This window comes from Eubalaena glacialis, chromosome 4 (genome assembly GCF_028564815.1).
Source record: "Eubalaena glacialis isolate mEubGla1 chromosome 4, mEubGla1.1.hap2.+ XY, whole genome shotgun sequence".
Taxonomy (NCBI): Eukaryota; Metazoa; Chordata; class Mammalia; order Artiodactyla; family Balaenidae; genus Eubalaena; species Eubalaena glacialis.
The window spans coordinates 70,163,672-70,184,691 of record NC_083719.1 but is presented as its reverse complement, the minus strand read 5'-3'; positions in this window follow the sequence as shown (position 1 = coordinate 70,184,691).

Genomic DNA, 21,020 nt, shown 5'->3' with positions numbered 1-21,020 from the left:
AGCAGGGTGCTGTGTGACTGCACAGGTCTTATGCCTATGAAACTAGCCCTGCCCTTAAGTTACTGCTTTCAACCTTTAGGCCATATTCCATCTCTCCCGAGTAAGTTACTCAATGTCAAGGTTCCTTGGGGTAGCCAGAGTTCATATGTAGTTATCAGTTGATCTTTTTTAATGCCTGGAGGAAAGAAACTTTCTCACAGTCAGGATTTGGATATTTAATCTCACCTGTATCACACAGCTCCTCAGTGGGATATCAGAGTATTAGAAGACTTAAGACTCTCTACTGATTCTCTATCTGAAAATAGTAAATGCCAGGAACAAAGGAGGTTCTTAGAGTACAAAGGGGAACTACAGCTAACTACTAGCCTATATACTATGGCTCCTTCCACTATATATTCTAACAGCACGTGTTACTCTTTCTGATTAGAACTAAACTTGGATGACATCATGCAATATTTAGATGACAAAGAATATTAGTAATACAAACAAAAGAGGGTTTTTTTCATCATTAAAGTAAAAAGAAAGATATATGATAGTACTGAGACTGTTACTGGAAGAAGGGTATATTAGTACTGAATAAAAAAATTTGTTCATGCTGAAGCACAGCATGGTTGAGGAGCATTAAATGAAGATATTTTCCAGAGTACAATTGCATTATTCCTGGAGTTGAGTACTATCCAAAGTGACTATTATTCTCACTACATGATGCATTATTGGGGCTTAGGTAACATTTTATTGTAAACGACAATGACAGATGGTAGTAGATTCAGATTTTGTTATAAAAGAGGTTAGTTTTCATTGTGAAAGTCCATTTTGTTTTTGATAGAGATGGAACAGAAATGAAGCTAAACATAGACCAAAGTTGATATTCAATGTGAATAGAGGTAAAGGTATACATATGAGGTTCTTTTTTTAAATTTGTATGTCTCTAAGATCAGCTCCTTGAAACACTCATATGAATTCTATAATTCTATAATTAAAAATTTGTTATTGGGATAGACAAGAGGTGTTATCAGGGTGACACATATTCACTGACTGCTTTTTGGCATTTTGTGTCATTTTTTAAAAAGTGGTTTGTCTTCCCATCTGAATGTATTAACAAAATGTTAAGCAAATTTCTTAAATATCATTATGATCTAGGCTTAAATATAAACATTTTTCTTCAAAAACATGCAACTCCTTTATATACTATAGTTTTAAAATAATTTTATTAAGATATAATTGACATATAATAAACTGCACATACTTGAAGTGTAGAATTTGTTTTGAAATTCGTATTTACCCATGAGAATATCACCAAAACCAAGGCAGTAAACGTATCTATCACTCCTCAGAATTTCCCCTGCTCCTCAGTAATCTCTCATTTCCCCATGCCCAATCCACTCCTACCTTATTCTCCAGACAATCATTGATCTGCTTTCTGTCACTAGAGATTTGTTTGCAATTTTTAAAGAATTTTATATAAATGGAATCATACAATATATACTCCTTTTGATAGGCATGATAGTTTTGAGATTCATCCACATTGTAACATGAATCAATAATTTGTTCCTGTTAATTGCTGAATAGTATTCTACTGTATGGGTGTATCACATTTGTTTATCTGTTCACCTGTGGATGGACATTTGTGTTGTTTCCAGTTTGGGGCTATTACAAATGAAACTGCTGTGAACATTTGCATATAAATCTTTGTTGAACAGCTATATTTGTTTTTCTTGAGTAAATGCTTAGTATGGAATGAATGAATCATTTTATAGATGTGTATTTAAAATTTTAAGAAACTACCAAACTATTTACCAGAGTGGGTGAACAATTTTATATTCCAACCAGTAGTGTAAGAGAGTTACAGCTGCTCCGCACACTTGCCAACACTTGTAGTAAATGCAGTCTATATCTCATGTAAAAGCAAGAATCTTAGTATTCACATCAGATAATATTTATTGATAATAAAAATATAAAGCACAATTCAGTTTGAAGAGGTTAGAGGACAGAGGCAAATATCTATATTTCAAAGGCATCTTGAGAAATCTGTCAGCCTTCTGTTAATTTTCCTTGTCATAATTAGTAGCCAGAATAAAAATGATCACCACAAATTTTAAATAGACATTATTATAGTGATACCTACTATTTAGTTATGAATATAGAAGTTACAAATAAGTCCATCAGAACTATAGGTGAAGGTCCAAAAGGAAACAAATTAGAGAAAGTACAGCTTCTCAGAAAACAGGAATATAACTGGTGTGGTTCTAATACATCAGCTGAGTAAGAAGTATCTATGTGATAAGGACATTGTGGTTAGGTTAGGATAGCATTTTTTTGTCTCTTACATGCATTTGTATTGGACTCAAAATAATCTAGTCACTAGCCAGACCAGTGAGACCAATAATTTTGGTTTAGTTTCTATCAAAGGACAGAGTGTGCTTTGTCAAGATATAAAGTAGACATAAGATCTAATTTCAAAACTTATAGTAAGTAAGAGTCATAAAATATCTGGTGTATTTTACTCTTACTGGTTGATCTGAAAAACACATAGATCAACTCACGAGTAGAGCCCTGTGGATGGTATTCACGATCCAAGTGTTTCAGCCCTTAAAAAGCAACTGAAGATGAACAGTGATTATTCAGGTGTCTCTACACAGTGGTGAAGGGGTTACAGCCATCTTTCCTCATCTTCTCTGAGTGCTGTTAGCAATGATATATACCTACCTAACTCCCTTTTTATAAGTTGAATTGAATGATGAAATTCAATTCCTAATTTATTTCATCATGATTATAGATTATAATCATAGACTCCTATGATCTTACTTCTTTTTACGGAGCTGAAATTTACCTCCTACCCATTTCTTTCAAACTAATGGAAGGTTCCCTACTGCTAAAGAAGAGACTTACTGAGAGGAGGTAAAAATATGAAAAGAATATGAGTTTGAATCATAGTCCCACCACTTACTTTACTTTTCAAGTCCTAGATAATATTTACCTTCTTGAACCTCTGTTTCTTTATCTTATGAAATGGAGATAATAACAACCACGCTGTAGAGTTGTCTGAATGCTAAATAAAATTATTATAATGCACAGTCCCTAATTGCTAACCACTAGTTCCAACTATAAGTTACCTTTTTCACCTCAGTGAACCTGATAGCCTAGCTTAAGTTAGAAAGATCAGGCTTTGTCTTGGCAAAAACTATTATTGCTGATGCTATTTGATCATGCTTCATTTTTAGAAGTTTTCTACACCGAGATTTTTAGTGAGAATTGAGTGTTAAAATTTGAGTGCTTCCAAATAATCTCATTAGTTCCTCTTTAGTCTTTAATTTCTAAAATTGCACAGAATCCCTAAGTAAGAGCTATCATGTAAAAAAAAAAAAACCAGGAATTTTACATATTGGTCTGTTAAGTATTTTTACCCTTCTTTTGGCTACAAAAGTCTAGCCACAATTGTTTCAGTGCCTATCATCTATCTATCTATCTATCTATCTCTAACTGATTCACCTCTCACTGTGATCACAAATCAACCATATTCCAAATAGATCTTCCTAGTGGAATCAATAATAAATACCATTAAATACTAGTCTTGTTGACTATAGAAGACTGGGATAAACCCATCAAACCCAATGAGAAAATTAGTGATGTGTGTTTATCTGTCTGGTGCAATAGTGCCTGTGTGTGAAATACCTAAACTCTCATTGCATGCCTACTGTCAGAATCTATTGACAGCACACTTAATCACTGAATTCTCTACATTTGGGAAGCTTCACTCATTTTCTCTGGTATTTTCTTTTTTAATATATCTCACTCCTGCCTTTCAAGCCATCCACAAAGCTGTCAATTTTCTGATATGCTCTTCTTTCTCTGAATGTCTACATTCCTGATGGTACCCAATAACTAAAAAATAAGTATAACTAGCATCCTACTCTGAGTCCTTTCAACTTAACCAATCTGGTTTCATAAATTTTTAAGTTGTCAAATTTTTTGTTTTTCTTACTAAAATTAAAATTGCCAGTCGCCAAGGGGACAAAGTGAAAGTCTGAGGCAAAATAAAAACAGAAACATTCAATATTTGTGATTTAGAATCTAGATAATTTACACTGTTCACCAAATTATGATAAAAACTGTCATTCTTTGTTTTCTCCCTCCACCTCTTGATTAGTGACTTATAAGAATTATTAGCCATCAATAAGAATTCTTTATAAAGGGTTCTGTGACTCCCTTTATCCTCTGACAAGTCAACTCTTTTAAGGAAAGCTATCTTTTCTCAGGATGAAATAAGAACACTTTATTTAGTACCTCAATGTGTTAATGTAGTCACTGTGAATATCATCTGCTCTGTATGCCAAGTCTGAACAAAACACTACACACCATACCTCCTACATCAGCAAGTCCTGTCAGTTCTACCTGCTGATTATTTTCTGAATTTGGCCCCTTTTGACACCTCGCTCTTACTCCCCTAGTCCAGTCTACATGATTTCTCACCTGGATTACCTTTGTCATCTGTTACCTGGTCTCCCAATTTCTACTCAGGCTCTCAGATACTCTATTCTTTCACCTATAGCCAGAACAGCAATTTAACGTGTAAATCTGATAAGCGTTGCCCTGATTAAAACTTTCCAGTTATTTACCATTACCCATGGGATACAATACAAACTCTTTTTCACCTCCCAGGTCCTGAGTGATCTGTTCTCTGCCTCCTGCTAAGCACTCCTCCCCTACCACTTTACCTCACTCACAGTCCTCCAGCTGTACTGGCCTCCTAGCTCTTTCTGGAACAAACCCAGCTCATTTCCACCTCAGGCTCTGGAATCTATTTTTCCAGATCCTTTTGTTGCTGGCTTTGCTGCTTCCACATCGAAAAGCATGCTCATCCCCATCATTCTCTCTCCTTCCATCCTGCTTTAATTTCTTTCTAGAACTTTCCATTCTCATTATCTAGAATTATATTATGCATTTGCACACTTGTTTATAGTCTGCTTTCCCAATTAGAATAGCTCCTTGTGGTGCAGTCTTTGCCTTACTAATTCCCATCCCACCCACCACACTTTTCCCCTCTAGCTCAGATTAGTGCCTGCTATGTAGAAGGTGCTCAAGAAAAATCCACTAATGAAAGAATAAAAGAGCAGCATGTTAAGCAGTAGTATTAAATTTGTCACTGAGATCACCTCTAAAGACACTTTCTAAAAATGCTCTTGTAAATTGCAACAAAAGATGAAACTTGTATGTGCCACTAGAAAACATATTTATCTTATAAGATGTACTCATAAAAACCTTTTTCTAAAACAAAGAAACTTTAAGTATGCCAATAAAATCACAATATCATGTTTTATTCACTAAACAAGGATCCCTGGATCACACAAACACCTAGTTAATAGTTGAGTATCCTGTCGTAATCTGACAATGGTGGCTAAAATAACATGATGAGGCAGCTTTCTTGTCTTCTACTCTTGTAGAAGAGTAATTGTACTGAAGAGAGAAGATACTCATAAATGGAAATTATTAAAGGTATTTAATTAAACAATGAATTTTGTGATATAGAGGAAATGTTACAAGAATTTAGAAAATGGTGAAATCAAAATCAAAGCAAATGCAGAAGAAACCATAACACAGGAGTAGCTTATTTTGAAGTTCATGGGGTAAGGGACTCTTCTTGCCTGGTTCATCCATCTTGAATACCAAAAACTGCTTAGAACAGTCAACCAGTTTCTCTGGTTAGGCATCTTTCCTTAAACCATCTCAAAACAGTCTTTCAACAGAGAGCTTTATAAACCTGGAGTATGTGGAAGATTTGGTTGAAAATAACCAAGTCCACATCCGAAATAACATTTCAATATGTGAATAAATTCACATTGGTATTAGAATTTGTCTTTTCTCTATATCTGTGGATATCTGTCAAAATTGGAAAAAATGCATATTAAAAAAACCTCATATAACAATAACTTCAATAAGATGAATATATGACTTTATTTTTTATGTAGAAGAAATTCAGAGGCAGGCTTTCCTGAACTTCTATGATCACTCTGAGATTTCACCAGAGATCAAGGCTCCTTTGATTTTTCTGCTCTACATTTAAAAAAAAAAAATTTTATTATTTATTTATTATTTTTTTGACTGTGTTGGGTCTTAGTTGCGGCATGCAGGATCTTCGTTGAGGCATGTGGGATCTTTCGTTGCAGCGTGCAGGCTTCTCTCTAGTGGTGGCGTTTGGGTTTTTCTCTCTCTAGTTGTGGCACACAGACTCCAGGGCATGTGGACTCTGTAGTTTGCAGAACACGGGCTCTCTAGTTGAGGTGCGTGAGCTCAGTAGTTGTGGAGCATGGGTTTAGCTGCCCCTGGGCACGTAGGAACCTAGTTCCCCGACCAGGGATCGAACCTGCGTCCCCTGAATTGGAAGGCGGATTCTTTACCACTGGACCACCAGGGAAGTCCCCTGCTCTACATTTTTAGAATGTTGTTTCTATCTTCAAGTTGGCTCGTGGTCTCAAAATGGCTTCTTCAGCTCCAGCCATTTTATCCATGTCCTGCACACCAGGAAGGAGAAAGGAGCAAATGCAGAGGGATACATCTCTCAGTTAAAAAATTTTTCTGGAAGTCTCATTCATTGACTTTTGATTTCCCTTTTATTGCACATCTCTATTTGAAAGGGAAGGTGGGAAATATAGTTTTGTCGGTGCCAATTGGCAACCCCAATAATATGAGTCTTATAGTAATGAAAAAAGGGGAATGGATATGGGGTAGGCAGGAAAGAATCTCTACCATTATACAAATATTACCGAACTTCCACAAGTATACGTAAATAACTAAACTGTGAGTTCTGTGGGGAAGAGATTATATGTTTTTTGTTCACTGCTATATCCCTGACACCTATCATAGTGCCTAGATATTAATATATTATGCAATCCCAATAAATTAATATAAAAATGAATGTCTGGTGTAATATTGGTCTATAATGAGGGTGTAGGTAGGGAGAATGTCTTTGCCATTGTTCTAGTGTGGGCCATTTTCTCCTTAATCATCTGGCTCTGTGTCATTCCATAATCATCATTTGTGTCCCTTAACAGGGACATTAACAGGCTGATCCAATCCAATTCATGTCAACTGTTTGCTTACCCATGTGAAATTTGATAGGCTAATAGCATGTTGTTCAAATTTTAATTTTAAAAGTTCAGTGTATTCACCGATTATAATTCTATATAACAAGGTATTTCTATTTCTATTTTCTAATGCATAGATACAAAGAAATACTGGAATTTTGGACTAAGCTTTCCAATTTTATAAATAAGTCTACTACTAAGGAAATTTTTAAAAGGCCTTCTCTTTGATGCAGTGGCCTTGGCAAGAAGAGAAGAACCCCGCCTCTTGTACCCAAAAGTCTTGGGATCAAAGGTTCCCGTGTGTGTCAGTTACCCATGCACAGCAAAGGTTAAAACAGTCTATTTTCTACCTAACAGTAATTTCCTTATTTTCATGCTCATCTGTGTTTAGGTTAAAGAAAAAGTACCTAAATAGCTTTCTTGAAAATTATCTTTTCCCTCTTTTTGTTTCTGAGCTGTCTGCTTTTGACTGGGATTGGTATAATATTTGCACTTTGTAGGGAATTGCCCCTTATTTTCTATTCCTGTCTATCATTTTAATTGTTTAAGTAATCAGAGAATGAAGACAACTGGTTTATACATGTAATGATAAATTTTAAGACCTAAATAAAATTTGTAATTGCTTAATATATACACAGAAACATCACAGTGTTATGTGATAGCATTTTAACCACAGGAACTAGACTCCTTTTGCATACAGTGACTCTGGATCTTTTCATGACATGAATTCAGATGCAAGAAAATAATGGAGAAACAGACAAGAAGATCACTAAGAGTGGAAATAGAAATGAGAAAGAGTAAATATAAAGTGAGAGGTAATGAGAACCATGTAATGCAGGTGTCTTAGGCCTTCTCACAGAGGTAGGGATAAGAAAGCAAAGGAGGGCTTCCCTGGTGGCGCAGTGGTTAAGAATCCGCCTGCCAATGCAGGGCACACGGGTTCTAGCCCTGGTCCGGGAAGATGCCACATGCCACGGAGCAACTAAGCCCGTGCGCCACAACTACTGAGCCTGCGCTCTAGAGCCCACGAGCCACAACTTCTGAAGCCTGTGTGCCACAACTACTGAAGCCCGCGTGCCTAGAGCCTGCACTCTGCAACAAGAGAAGCCACTGCAATGAGAAGCCTGCGCGCCGCAACGAAGAGTAGAGTAGCCCCCGCTCACAACCACAGAAAAGCCCGCGCACAGCAACGAAGACCCAACGCAGCCAAAAATAAAATAAATAAAATGCAATAAATTATTAAAGAAAAAAAAGCAAAGGAACATAAGAGATAAGATGCCAGAAACAAATTAAGAGGCTCAGTGACATAACCACCTACTCCATCTCCGAATTTGCTATCGACGTTACTTGGTGACTGAAGGAAAGTCTGTTTCAACTGAACATCTCAGCACTTCCTTCTATTCAATTTTCTTGAGTAAAACACACACACACACACACACACACACACACACACACGGAAGGAATTGTTTTACCAACTGGTAGATTAAGATTCACCTTGAGTTTGATGTTTTGATGATCCTGACATCTCGAATCCAACAAATGGCAGATGAAAGTTATAGAGGCATATTTTCTACAACTAATATATTTCAATGTAGTGTATGAGTTAGTTCCAGAGATCAAATTCAGTAGAATGTAATTTCCATAGGGGCAGATATTTTTATTTCACCATCCAACTCAAGCACCTAGAAGGGTGCCTGTCATATTGTATGCACTCACACACTATTTGCTAGATGCATGAATAAATCTAGCAAGAAAACACTGGCTCAATCATTTGATCTAAAAGCAAAACATGCATTATCTATAATGTTTACACGAGGTTAAAAAATCAATTATCCACCTTAGTTGAGAAAAATATGGACTATATTAATTAGAGCTGAAGTCTAGAATTCAAAATTCAACAATACCTATCATATTTGCTATAGAAATAACCTAATTTTTATTTTAAGGATTCAGTATAAAGCATTTGAAAGTATCTTGCCTTATGTTTATCACATAACAAGAAGTCATAAGTTTCTTTTCCTTTTTCTACTTTTATTTTAAAAAGTGAATTTTTAAAAAAATCTAATTAAAAATAACTGTATTCATATTATGAAGGGCTATCAGTATTAACCTGGGATCCACATGATAAAATAGAAAACATATGGGCTTTTGCATTAGACTAACCCAAACCTCAACTTTTAAGTTGGCCTAGGACAAATTGCTTTGCCTTTCTGAACTTGAATTTCCTCAACTATAAAACGTAGGTGATATTAGCTTTTATATTACAGTGTGATGGTGAGGACATAATGAGATGACTCACTGAAATGTTTAACATTGTATCAGACACATAGCTTTTCACTAAATGTTCTTTAATTGCACCCTGTTGCCAGAGCAATATGTACTCATCAAATCTCACATGACATTTTGGCTCATCTGTTTTTAAAACCATAGAAAACATATATGCAGTTCCTGAAATGCAAAGATATGATGTTACATGACATCATTTAACTAATAGTAACAGAGTCATTTTCTGAGTTATTCCCAAAAGGAGGAATTTGGAAGACTGAATCTCCAAATTTGACCCATACCACACAGAAATTCTCTGATAGGCAAATAATGAACGATCTGAGAAATTCAGCACTATTTTACATGGCCACAAGGCAAAAGATGATCAAATAGTGACAACAGAAAAATAGTATGTGGTGAATAATTTCACTGCAGAAGATTTTCTCAAGGCGTTTGATTTTCTAGAGAATATATGATCTATCAGATTCATTCAACCAGTCAATGACTGTCTTATTTTAAGTCAATCAAAAGTGATGTGTTTATAGTGCCAGATATTATGCTTAGAAACTATTAAACATTTCATATTGAGTCACTCATGTTTTCCCTGGTATACATTTGCATTAGTAAATTGATTACATGAAATACACACATATATTTAACAAAAATGTTTCAGCGAATGAATGGTTCAGTGAAACATTTCTGTTAATTTGACACTTCACACTTAACCCATGTTTTTCATTCTAGACCAAAAAAAGGAATGAGGGTAATAAAATATTCATTAACTGCACTGAAGCCCATTTATAGCAGATGGTCTCTGGAGGGTAAATTTCAAAACATTTGCTAGAGAGCACTGTGCAAAATATGCAGTTGTCCTGACACAGCAACTAGTGTGAACAACAGCAAATACAATAGTCACTATTAGTAAGGGAGAGGATCATCCATTGTGAATCACAATGTAGCTACCTTTTGTCATTTAGACTAAGAAAAGTATGAGTCACATTAGCTGTTGCTTAAAATTTAGGGGGATTTTATAGATAGGTAAAAAGGCACAAAATATGTCCACAGCTTCATCAAGAATTCCTAAAAAGTCTTGATAAATCTCCTTTCAACATTCTTTAAATTCTTAAGCAAAATATTTAGGAACATATGGTCATGGTAAGAACCTACAGGTATTGTAGGGTTGAAGGAAAAATGGAAGGAGGAAAATTATGTATATATAGATGGATGCATGGAGAGGTGAATGGATGGGTGGATAGATGGATAGCTAGATAATTTAAAATATCAGAGGCAAAAAAATGTTAAAAATTCTAATCAGGCTATAAAACCAGAGATTAATGTGCTCTGAATCTCTCAGAACCAAATGTAAGTAGATAATATCTTAGGATAAAGTCAATATTTTCTGGTTTGCCCAATTGCCTATTTGTTCAGAAGACTAGAACAATTACCCAGATTTTTCAAACTCTAACTTTGTGTATGTTGCTGACTTCCACTATAAAAAATACTTTGAAATATACTACTCTTCTTTCAAAAATTTGGAAAGATATGTATTTTTAATTCATTTCAAATCAATTCTTCTTAATAGTGAAAAGTTTGGCAAAATCTTCTATATTGTCTAATGCATGTTGAGTTAACACTTTTTTAAAATTTGTAATTGTGGTTAAAAAAGCACATAACATAAAATTATGGTTAAAAACACTAACATAAAACTGTCCATCTTAACCATTTTTAATTCTGCAGTGTCGAGTATATTCACACTGTTGTACAACAGACCTCTAGAACAGTATCATCTTGAAACTGAAATTCTATACCCATTGAACAAAAACTCTCTCATTTCTCCCTCCCCCAGCCACTAACTACCATTTTGCTTTCTGTTTGCCTCATATAAGTGGAATCATGCAGTATTTGCCTTTTCTGTGGCTAGTTAATTTCACTTAGCGTAATGTCCTCAAGTTTCATCTATGTTGCAGCATGTGACAGGATATCTTTCCTTTTTTAAGGCTGAAATAACATTCCATTATATATATATATTCATCCATTGATGGATATTTGGATGGCTTCCACCACTTGGTGATTGTGAAAAATGCTGTTATAAATATAGATGTCCAAAAAATTCTTTAAAAAACCAAATAATTCTTCAAGACCCTGCTTTCAATTCTTTTAGATATATAAGAATTGCTGGATCATGTGATACTTCTAATTTTAATTTCTTGAGGGACCACCATACTGTTTTCCATACTGGTTGCACCATTTTACAATTCCACCAGCAATGCACAGGGTACCAATTTCTCCACATCCCCACCCATACTTGTTATTTTCTGTTTTTTTTGGGGGGTTTTTTGATATTAGCCATCCTAATGAGTGTGAGATGGTATCTTATTGTGGTTTTGATTTGCTTTTATCCAATGATTAGTGATGTTAAGAATATCTTCATATGTTGGTTGATCATTTGCATATCATCTTCAGAGAAATGTCTATTCAAGTCCTTTGTCCATTTTTTAATCAGGGTTTTTTTTAATTGTTAGTTGTAGGGATTTATATATTCTCTAGATTAACTTCTCATCAGATATATAATTTGCAAATATTTCTCCCATTCCATAGGTTGCTTTTTCAATCTGTGTTGTGTCCTTTGATACACAGAAGTTTGACATATTGCTATTTGTCTGCTGTTGCTTTGTTGCCTGTGCTTTTGGTGTCATAGCCAAGAAATCATTCCCACTTTGAATGTCATGAAGCTTTTACTCTATGTTTTCTTCTAGGAGTTCCATAGTTTGGGGTCTTACATTTTGTGTTTTTAATTCATTTTAGTTAATTTTTGTAAGATAATTTTATTCTTTTACATGTGGAATTGCAATACTCTTTTCTCACTCTCCCTCACCCCTCTCTCTTCCTCCCATAGGCATTTACATAAAAATAAATTTTTGATTTAAAAAAAAATCATCACCTGCTATTACTCCATATTTTCCTTTTCATGCTTGCATCTATTGTTTGGAATATTACAATCAGCCTCAATGAAAATTATCATGATAAAATAATCAAGGATTAGCATATCAGGTGGAGAATAAACAGAAGTAGATGAATACTTGAGACAAGATTCTTCTCTTTTTCTGCAAATATAAAGAGAAAAAAGCTACAAATTTTGACATAAAAAGGGAAGTATTTCCAAGCAACACTTCTTTTTTTTGTAGCTGCCCCTTAACAGACTGCTTCATGTGAGTCTCAGTACTTAGAGAAAGTTATTTATCATTTATTTCTCACAGAAAGACTAGGAAGATAGAAGACATTCAATGTTTGATTTATAAAATATAAGTACTGGTAATATAATATTGCATTGTACATGTAAAAGGATAAGTTTTTCCAGTGAGTCTTTATATAATTGCAACATTTGTTATGAGATTTGAGTCTATTCCCAGCTTGTTCCATTATGTCATACAAATCTGCCATCAGGTAAAAATCCTATAAGGTTGCACAAAAGCACTGTAAGTTAATTATAAGTAAAAACCCTCAAAATCTTGATATTACTACTTTTTAAATACCCCTTACTGTCTCAGATGTATCAAGAAACAACCACTACTGAGACTTTATTCTATGTGAAATCTAATTCTCTCCAGGGTACTTTATATGACTTATTAAGATAGTCTGTTGGTAGGCAAAATTCTTCTCACTGTGACCAGAAGACTTCAAAATTGGTGGCAAAGGAATTTGGATATTCTCAGAGAAAAAGAATCACTGAGTTGGGTATTTGAAGTTAGTTTTAATGGTCTAATTTCATGTGAAAATATAGGTGCAAGCTCAGACATATTTTGATACAAGTATCTGGGAACTAGATATGGAACTAAACAATTTACAGACCTTGAAATAAGTAGAAAATTATTCTTGAAATCATGTTAAAAAGCAAATGTGAAATTGATCACATTGGAATAAAAATAATCATGACTAAAATGTTTTTCATTACTGTAGGACTTGTATTTAAAAGAAAATTATTTTCTACATCTTGGATCACTTATGTATAATATTAACATTTAAAGAATTATTTTCTTCTCAAATTTTTATTACATTTAAAGCAGATAAATGAATCAGAGCCTTTATTAAATAAAGTAGGTCAAATCAGTATTCTACGAATCAAAAAAGCTGTAAGGAGGCTATAATTGATGACAAAATTCTAATGATAGAGCTGTCAGTCAAAGTTACTATATTCCACAAGACACTTGATCATTTTGCTAAAATATTTTTTTCAAAAAGTTCTTATTTTCTTTTTGGATTTTATTTAAGTATATTTGTACAAAATCTCAAACATATCCAATAGCTTCAATCACAACATTTGTATAGTCTGTATGATTTATCATGTTCCCAGGCTAAAAGAAGAAGAATGAATGCCGCTCTGTATTAGCAATTCATCCTAGGACAATGTACAGACAGGGGACTAAACAAACAAGCAAACAAACAAAAACCAACTCTTCATACAGATAAGAATTCAGTCTCTGATTTTTTTAATGTGTGTCTATTAATTAACTGAGAGTTTAACTTGATTTAATGTTAAAATACCAAAGGTGTGAATTTGATTTTACTAAGAAAATACTTTCAAAGCAAGCAGACTAGAATACTGATGCACTTTTTCATTAGCTTTGCCTGATTTTGAGATAATTTTATATGAGTGGTCAACTCACAAATGGAGAATACTCAAAGATTCCCAACTAGATTTAGTGACCTTCTATATGAGTCTAAAATGATCGTGTGTTGTACTGTGAACTTTTCACAAACATTTTCTAAGCAGTTAATGCAATCCTATTTAGTCCTAAGCACAACATATTTCAAACATTACTCTGCAGATTGAGTTCTCTCTATTAAAGTTAAGTGATAGACTTTAAAAATCACTAAAAATATCACATGATCATCAGGAGTAGCAAGATAAGAGTATTTCCAAGTAGACTTCCTCAAAGGCTAAAGTCTACTCACAGCATGTGAAATGATCTAGTTGTGATTACTCAAGACAAAGGGTTTCTACATAAAAGAATAAGTTCACCAAATAATAACTATCATCCCACTTCATTTTATGCTTATGTAAGAGTTCCACTGGCTTCTAAACATAGAATAACTTTTTACAGAACCGTAGAATTTTGGAGCTGGAACAAAGCTTAGAGATAATCTGTAAGGAACTCAAGGTCACAAAGCTTTAAAGAACAGAAATTAATGAAACAAAGAACAAGGAAACAAGATAGATAACATGAAAAACCCAAAACTGCTGTTTTGAAAGTACTGATAATAGACAAAACTCTTACAAGAATGACCAAAGGAAAAATAGAAAATCACAAATAAATAAAATACAAAATGAAAAGGGGGACAGACTACACATACAGTAGATATTTTATAAATCATAAGAAAATACAATGAATAAGTTTATGTTAGTGAAGTTGAAAACTTAGATGAAAATAACAATTTCCTAGAAAAATATAAATGATCAAAATGCATACAGTAAGAAAGAAATAACCCAACTGATTACTACCACTTAGGAAATTGAATCAAGAAGAAAAAATTCCCCCCAAAAGATGCCTGGCCCAGGTAGATTTACAGGCAATTTATACAAAACTCAAAGAGATAGATAGTAATTCATATACAACCTGTGTCAGAGGAAAAAAAAAGAAGAAAGCTGCCCAGCACATTTTATAAGACTAATATAATTTTGATACTAAAACTTAACAAAAAAAGTGTAACACCCAACTTTTAACCAGCTTCCCTTTTAATTAGAAATGCAAAGACACTATATACAATACTAACTATTTGAATCCAGAGTGATTTATTCAAGATTCACCATAAAAAATCTATAAATTTAATGCACTATGCTAACAAATAAATAGAGACCACATGGTAATCCGAAAAGAGCCTCCTTTATTAAAAATTTCTCCTAAAGGATCTTTCTATTTTAAGTACTCATACCAGGTAGATTCTCAATATATCATGTATCTCTTCCATAAAGAATGCGATAGAAGACTGAAAATGTTTTATTTCCCTCCAAAATAATTAACATTTAAAATAGAATTTTAATTACAAATGTTATTTTTTGCTCTCCTCATCACTTAATCAGGATGCTGCTGGGTTTATGATACTTGGGAAATTTTAAACAAGGTCTGAACTAAAAATTTAATAAAAATATTTATTACCTAAGCCTATAGCATCTTTATTGATACTGGCTGGCAACCTAAATGTGATAAGGATCATATTTTAAGAGTGACTGTGCAAATTCAAGTTACCCAATAACTTCATGAAACCTCACCCCATTAAAATATTGAGTGTACAAATTCTAACTAATGGAGTTGAGCAATCGGGGTAGCAGAGAGGAACTCCAACAAGAGAACAAGAGAGCTCAGAAGTAAGCCACTGCACCATCTCCTCTCCTCCTCCTCTTCATCCTCCTCTATCCTAAGAAAATTAAGGGCTAACTCCCACATGTTATTAAACAAGACAGTCTATCTAGATTTAAACAGTATCCATTCAGTAAAAAGCAAAGAAAGTTTCAAGTATATTTGCAAATTTGAATGACTGGGTTCCTGGGAAATGAGTGACACTGGATAGAGGGATTTGTATATGGGTAATCATGTCATACACTTGCACCATCAATTAGATTAGAATTCTTAAGGGATGTCCTAGGTTCATTGGGAAGATTCACTCATAAAGATGCATGAATTTGTTAGGGGAATCCATACAAGGTAGTTGATACCTCTTGCCTTAAGGTGATATTCAGTTCCAAAACTTTTGTACAGACAAACGTTCCTCAAGTTTAAGGCTTCACCTTCTGTAGATCAATTTAGGTTTTATTCTACGTAGACCAAAGCACTTGATTGTTGCAATTTTCCTTAACTACCAGTGGATTTAGCAAGGATATATACACAGCTTTAATTGCTTAAATCCCTCACCAACAATTTTTTGACAATGTAATCAGAAGATTAAATGAAAATGAAAATATTACAGATAATAGTATCTGCATATTTATTTTTATCTACCAAATACAAGATGATCACATGTTGATGAAAAACATCTTTTAAATGACAGTATAAACATATATTATGCCTCACTGCTTTTCTTTTTAAATGTCTAAACATATAAAAGCACTACATGAAATAAGACTATACTTGCAAGATATAAAGTATTTTTCCTCCTTAGCAATATAATGCATTATAATTTTAATTCTATTTATGTCATGAGTTTGTTCTAAAATATAAACAAATGCTTTGTTTTTTTTTAAACAAGGTTTATGCAATACAAGATGACTTCTATCCTTCTAGGAAGAATCTCTCACTGAAATGGAAGGTAAATTCTGTAGTCATTCACTAGCTTTGCTGTTTCCAAATTCAATTAAAATGTTTTCTTTAAAAGAGCTTCAGTGATTGCTAAAAATAATATAAATGGCAAAAGCATAAAGGAACTCAGTTTATCACATTAAATTGGATATTTCACAATATCTCCATCAAAAAGTTAGATGAGAATTTTTCATTTTCAAAATTATACACATCTAAATAGAATTATAAACATGCTGTCATGGATCTAAAGAAGGATAGGAATCTCTTCTGAAATTATACCTATTCATTCTTGTTCAGAAAATTATTTGGATTATTTTGAAACAAATGAAAAGAATAAATGTTGAAGAAATGTAAGTTTAGCTAATTTCATATAAAAAGTATTCAATAGATTGAGCATCACTTGAATGAGAGTCTTTGGTTAAATATTTCCAAACCTACAGTCTTTGTATAGTATGGTAAAGATTGCTTAGTGCTTATTACAGCTGTAAACATTTAATGGCTGATAATTAAATAAACAACATCCATACTGAATCCTGTAAGATTTAACTAAACAAAGAACACTACAGATGTGAGATTTAAATCACTATTTATAATTACGTGTAAAACACAGTAGCTGATGTGAGTACATGAAAGTCCAATAGAAATTTACAATTTCATCTCATTTAAAAAAATTTTTGTTCTGAATTCCTTATTCCATTTTTTATTATGAAGTGTTTTTTCAACAGATAAAATAAATATGTCAAATGTGCTTATGAAAGTTGGTTCTGAGTGAAGGAATATTGTCTCAGAGATATTTCTTTATTCTATTGATTCCAAAGATATAGCAAAAAAGAAAATGAAGAGAAAGAAAAGAAAAAGAAAGAAAAGGAAATAGAAATAGACCCTCACCTAACTACACAAAATCAAATAACGAAAAATGGGAACTAACCCAACACTATCATTACATGTATAGATAGCTAGGAAGGAAAATGAAAAGAATTTTATTTTTCTTCAGTTTCAGTATCATATGAAACTCATATTTGAATATTAATTACAAAAAGTCAGTGAAGAATGTTATAGTGAAATGATTTAGAGTGAACTTTAAAAAATTTAGACAGAAAACCTATTAAATATTGAGAAATTTTCAGCTTTCTTCATTCATTATTAAAGATGCCTTTGGTATTTTTACCCATTCAATGTACAGGAAATAACAGTGAACATGGAGTATTTTATAGTTGATTACACAGACTAACTGATTACACATATCATTCAATATACCTTTCCTAACAGTAATTGTTCAGCATCTTATTTGTGATACATTCCTCTATGGAGAAGGAAAACAAAAACAGAATGTGCCAAAGACTAAATTCAATTTACACCATTCTCCAATCCCATATGCCTGTAATGTTTCAGGATCACAGATGTTTACAATGAGACTCTTGTCAGTGAGGACACAGACCAGAAATGCAAATGGTTAATGTTCAAGTAACTAACAAAGAATGGCGTGAACCTCCATATTCCTCATCTCCACAAGCATAAAGAAAGGGACAATTTATTTTTAGTAAATTATGGGAGTGAATTACACCCTAATATCTAAATTAATTACCTGGTCATTCTTGATTAACACTTCCCTTGTCACTACTGTATTGCAAAGAAGTACCAAATTTAAAAATCTGTAGGTGGGCTGAGAGGAACTATAAATTGTGTATTCAGCAAGAAATAATTTGTCAGATCATATATGCTTATTATACCCATATATAGTACCATAATTGTCCATGGCATTTTAAAATAGATGAAACAGTCTCAAAGTTATCTATTCAAAAAGAGGATTCTGTTAAAGGAAAATAAATAGATCCTAGCAATGGAGCTGTCCAGGGCTCCATATGCATGTGACAGTTTCTTATTTACATGTCGCTCATGTTTATGCATGTTCAGAAGAATACAGCTGCTATCCCATTCTCCAGAAATCACAGACACCGGTCAAGTCTACAAACGGTAGCCACATTTGAGCTTGTAATGTATGTATCATGAAAAGCTAGAAGCCCTAATGTTCGGGAGGGGGAAAACAGCACAATTTGCTTTGAAAAGATAACAGGCATTTTTCAAAAAACAAATACTGTATATTCAATTCAGCTCCTTTAGGTACTTTCGTGTTATAGGAATTCTGTTGGTGATGAAAACAGCATTCAGCCAATCAAATGGCAGTACCCTAGTGCCATCCAAAGTAGAAACCTAGTGTTTAAAATAACCCTGATGAATTATTCATAGAGCTGATGTTTATGCAAATTAGAGAATCATGCACCCACCTGACCACCACGGGAAGAAAAAAACACAGGGAAAAAAAAAACCCACCATGCTTTTAGCATTCTTCAGAACCTATGTAATCAAATGATAATATTCTTTCATTAAATGCATCAAGGAATTACAACCTTACCTGGTTAGTTTGTAGGGCCTTCAGATTTTCTGGATGAAATAACAGACTGTGCGTGCAACCAATAAAACTGAACTGAAAAGCTGATTAAGGGCACTTACTTAATGCAAAGCCACTCACTGAATATTCATATGATGCCTGTCTTTATGCAAATTAAAGCAAAAGAAAGCCCAAGGGGATTGGTTGCCATAGCCTACAAATACTGTGTATAGCAGAAAATATAGAGAGTAGTGACAAATAAATCTTGAAATTCATAGCTTTGAAGCAACAAAGGAGAAATAGTAAAATATTAAAAAGCCTAGGTGAATTACAGTTTTAAAGTTCTTTATTTAATCATATTACTTTAGGACTATTGACTGTTCCTATCGTGTAATGATCTATAATTATCTTAATGCCAAAAGATACCGTCACTTGTGTTTGTTAGCTTTATTTATCCTGTAGTCATTTATAAGAGCAGATCCCTTAAGCATAGACTAGTAAAGAAGAAACAATTATAATAAAAATATAACCCACTACGCTAAAAACCAAACCCAGGGCCACGTGTGGCCCTTTGTTAAGTCTTTCACGTAGTGATCCTTTTGTGGAAAAATCTTACGAGGGAGTGAAGTGTCACTAGAAGACCTCCAGCATTAGGTTGAGCTCTTCGCTTTCTTAATACTGATGTATATTTGCTTCATTTGAAATGGAGATTATTTTATATTAGAATAGATACTGTGAATCTTTTGGCCAAGAAGATTCTGGCACATGCAGTTTTAAAATCCAAGGATTTTCACTTTTGGAACGCCAATGCAATAACATTCTCTGAAATGTGTGCTAATATGTTGTGTCCTAATCATGAAAAAATGTGAATCCTCACGTATGTATGTGAGAACCAATTACAGGCATTGACAGGATTCATAATATTTAAATAATATAATGCATGTCTGGCATAAAATGTTCACATTGTCAAGGATATTCTCCACCTTTTACTTTTTTAATGAGTAAGAAATGGAGATGGTTAAAAATGCTGGAATGCATCTGATAGGTTTTTTTGTTTGCTTTGGTTTTTCTCTTTGTTTTCTGGAACATACTTTCCAAACTTCAAAACTAAGAGAACGTGTTCTTCATGGCAGTTACCACTGACTGAAGAGTATTTATCATTTCCGGTATTTTCCTAATAATTCTGACATCCTCACTCCAAAATCACTCTGGTCTCCCCCATACAAGATAATGACTTTTCAAATACTTTTAAAAAATAAAAATATTTAAAGCACCTTAAGCATCTATACAAAGCTGGCTATACTTATCATAAATGCTATAACAACTAGATCCAATGTTTATTACCTTGATCACGGATGTATGCATATGTCTAAACTCATCAAATTGTATACGAGCAGTATATGTATATGAGCAGTTTTTTGTATATTAATTAGACCTCAAGAAAGCCGGGGTGTGGGGGAAGAGACCAGATCTAATGCCTGGACACAGTTGTCCTGGAAAGCATTTAAAAAGAAAGAGATTTCTTTGTGGCACCTATGGTGGCCTAATTACATCTTTCATGGTTTCAAATAATTTCCTTTCTTTTAAAGTTGCTCATTGGCTTTCCATGAGAGTAACCCTCATAAATGTACACTTATAAATCCACATATATTTTCTATAACTGATATTATATGTATGTATTTATTCTCATTGATGTCTCCTTAAGATTCCCTTTCCTTAAATTTCAGAATTGACTTGAAAAACACAGTGTGATTGACATATATTTAGAGTAAGGTTGGAAAAATTTTGGAAGCTGTGAATTTTCATTATTGTTTATTGGTTATTTCTTTCATTTGATTTATTAATTATCATATTCATACATATCTGTTCCAAAATACAGAATAAAAATTAATGGATAACTAGTAGTCCACCTGCCTAGTAATCATGCAATTCTTTCTCTTCTATTGATTTAAGAACATATTATTTAGAAGGTGGACTAGTAATTTCTTAAAG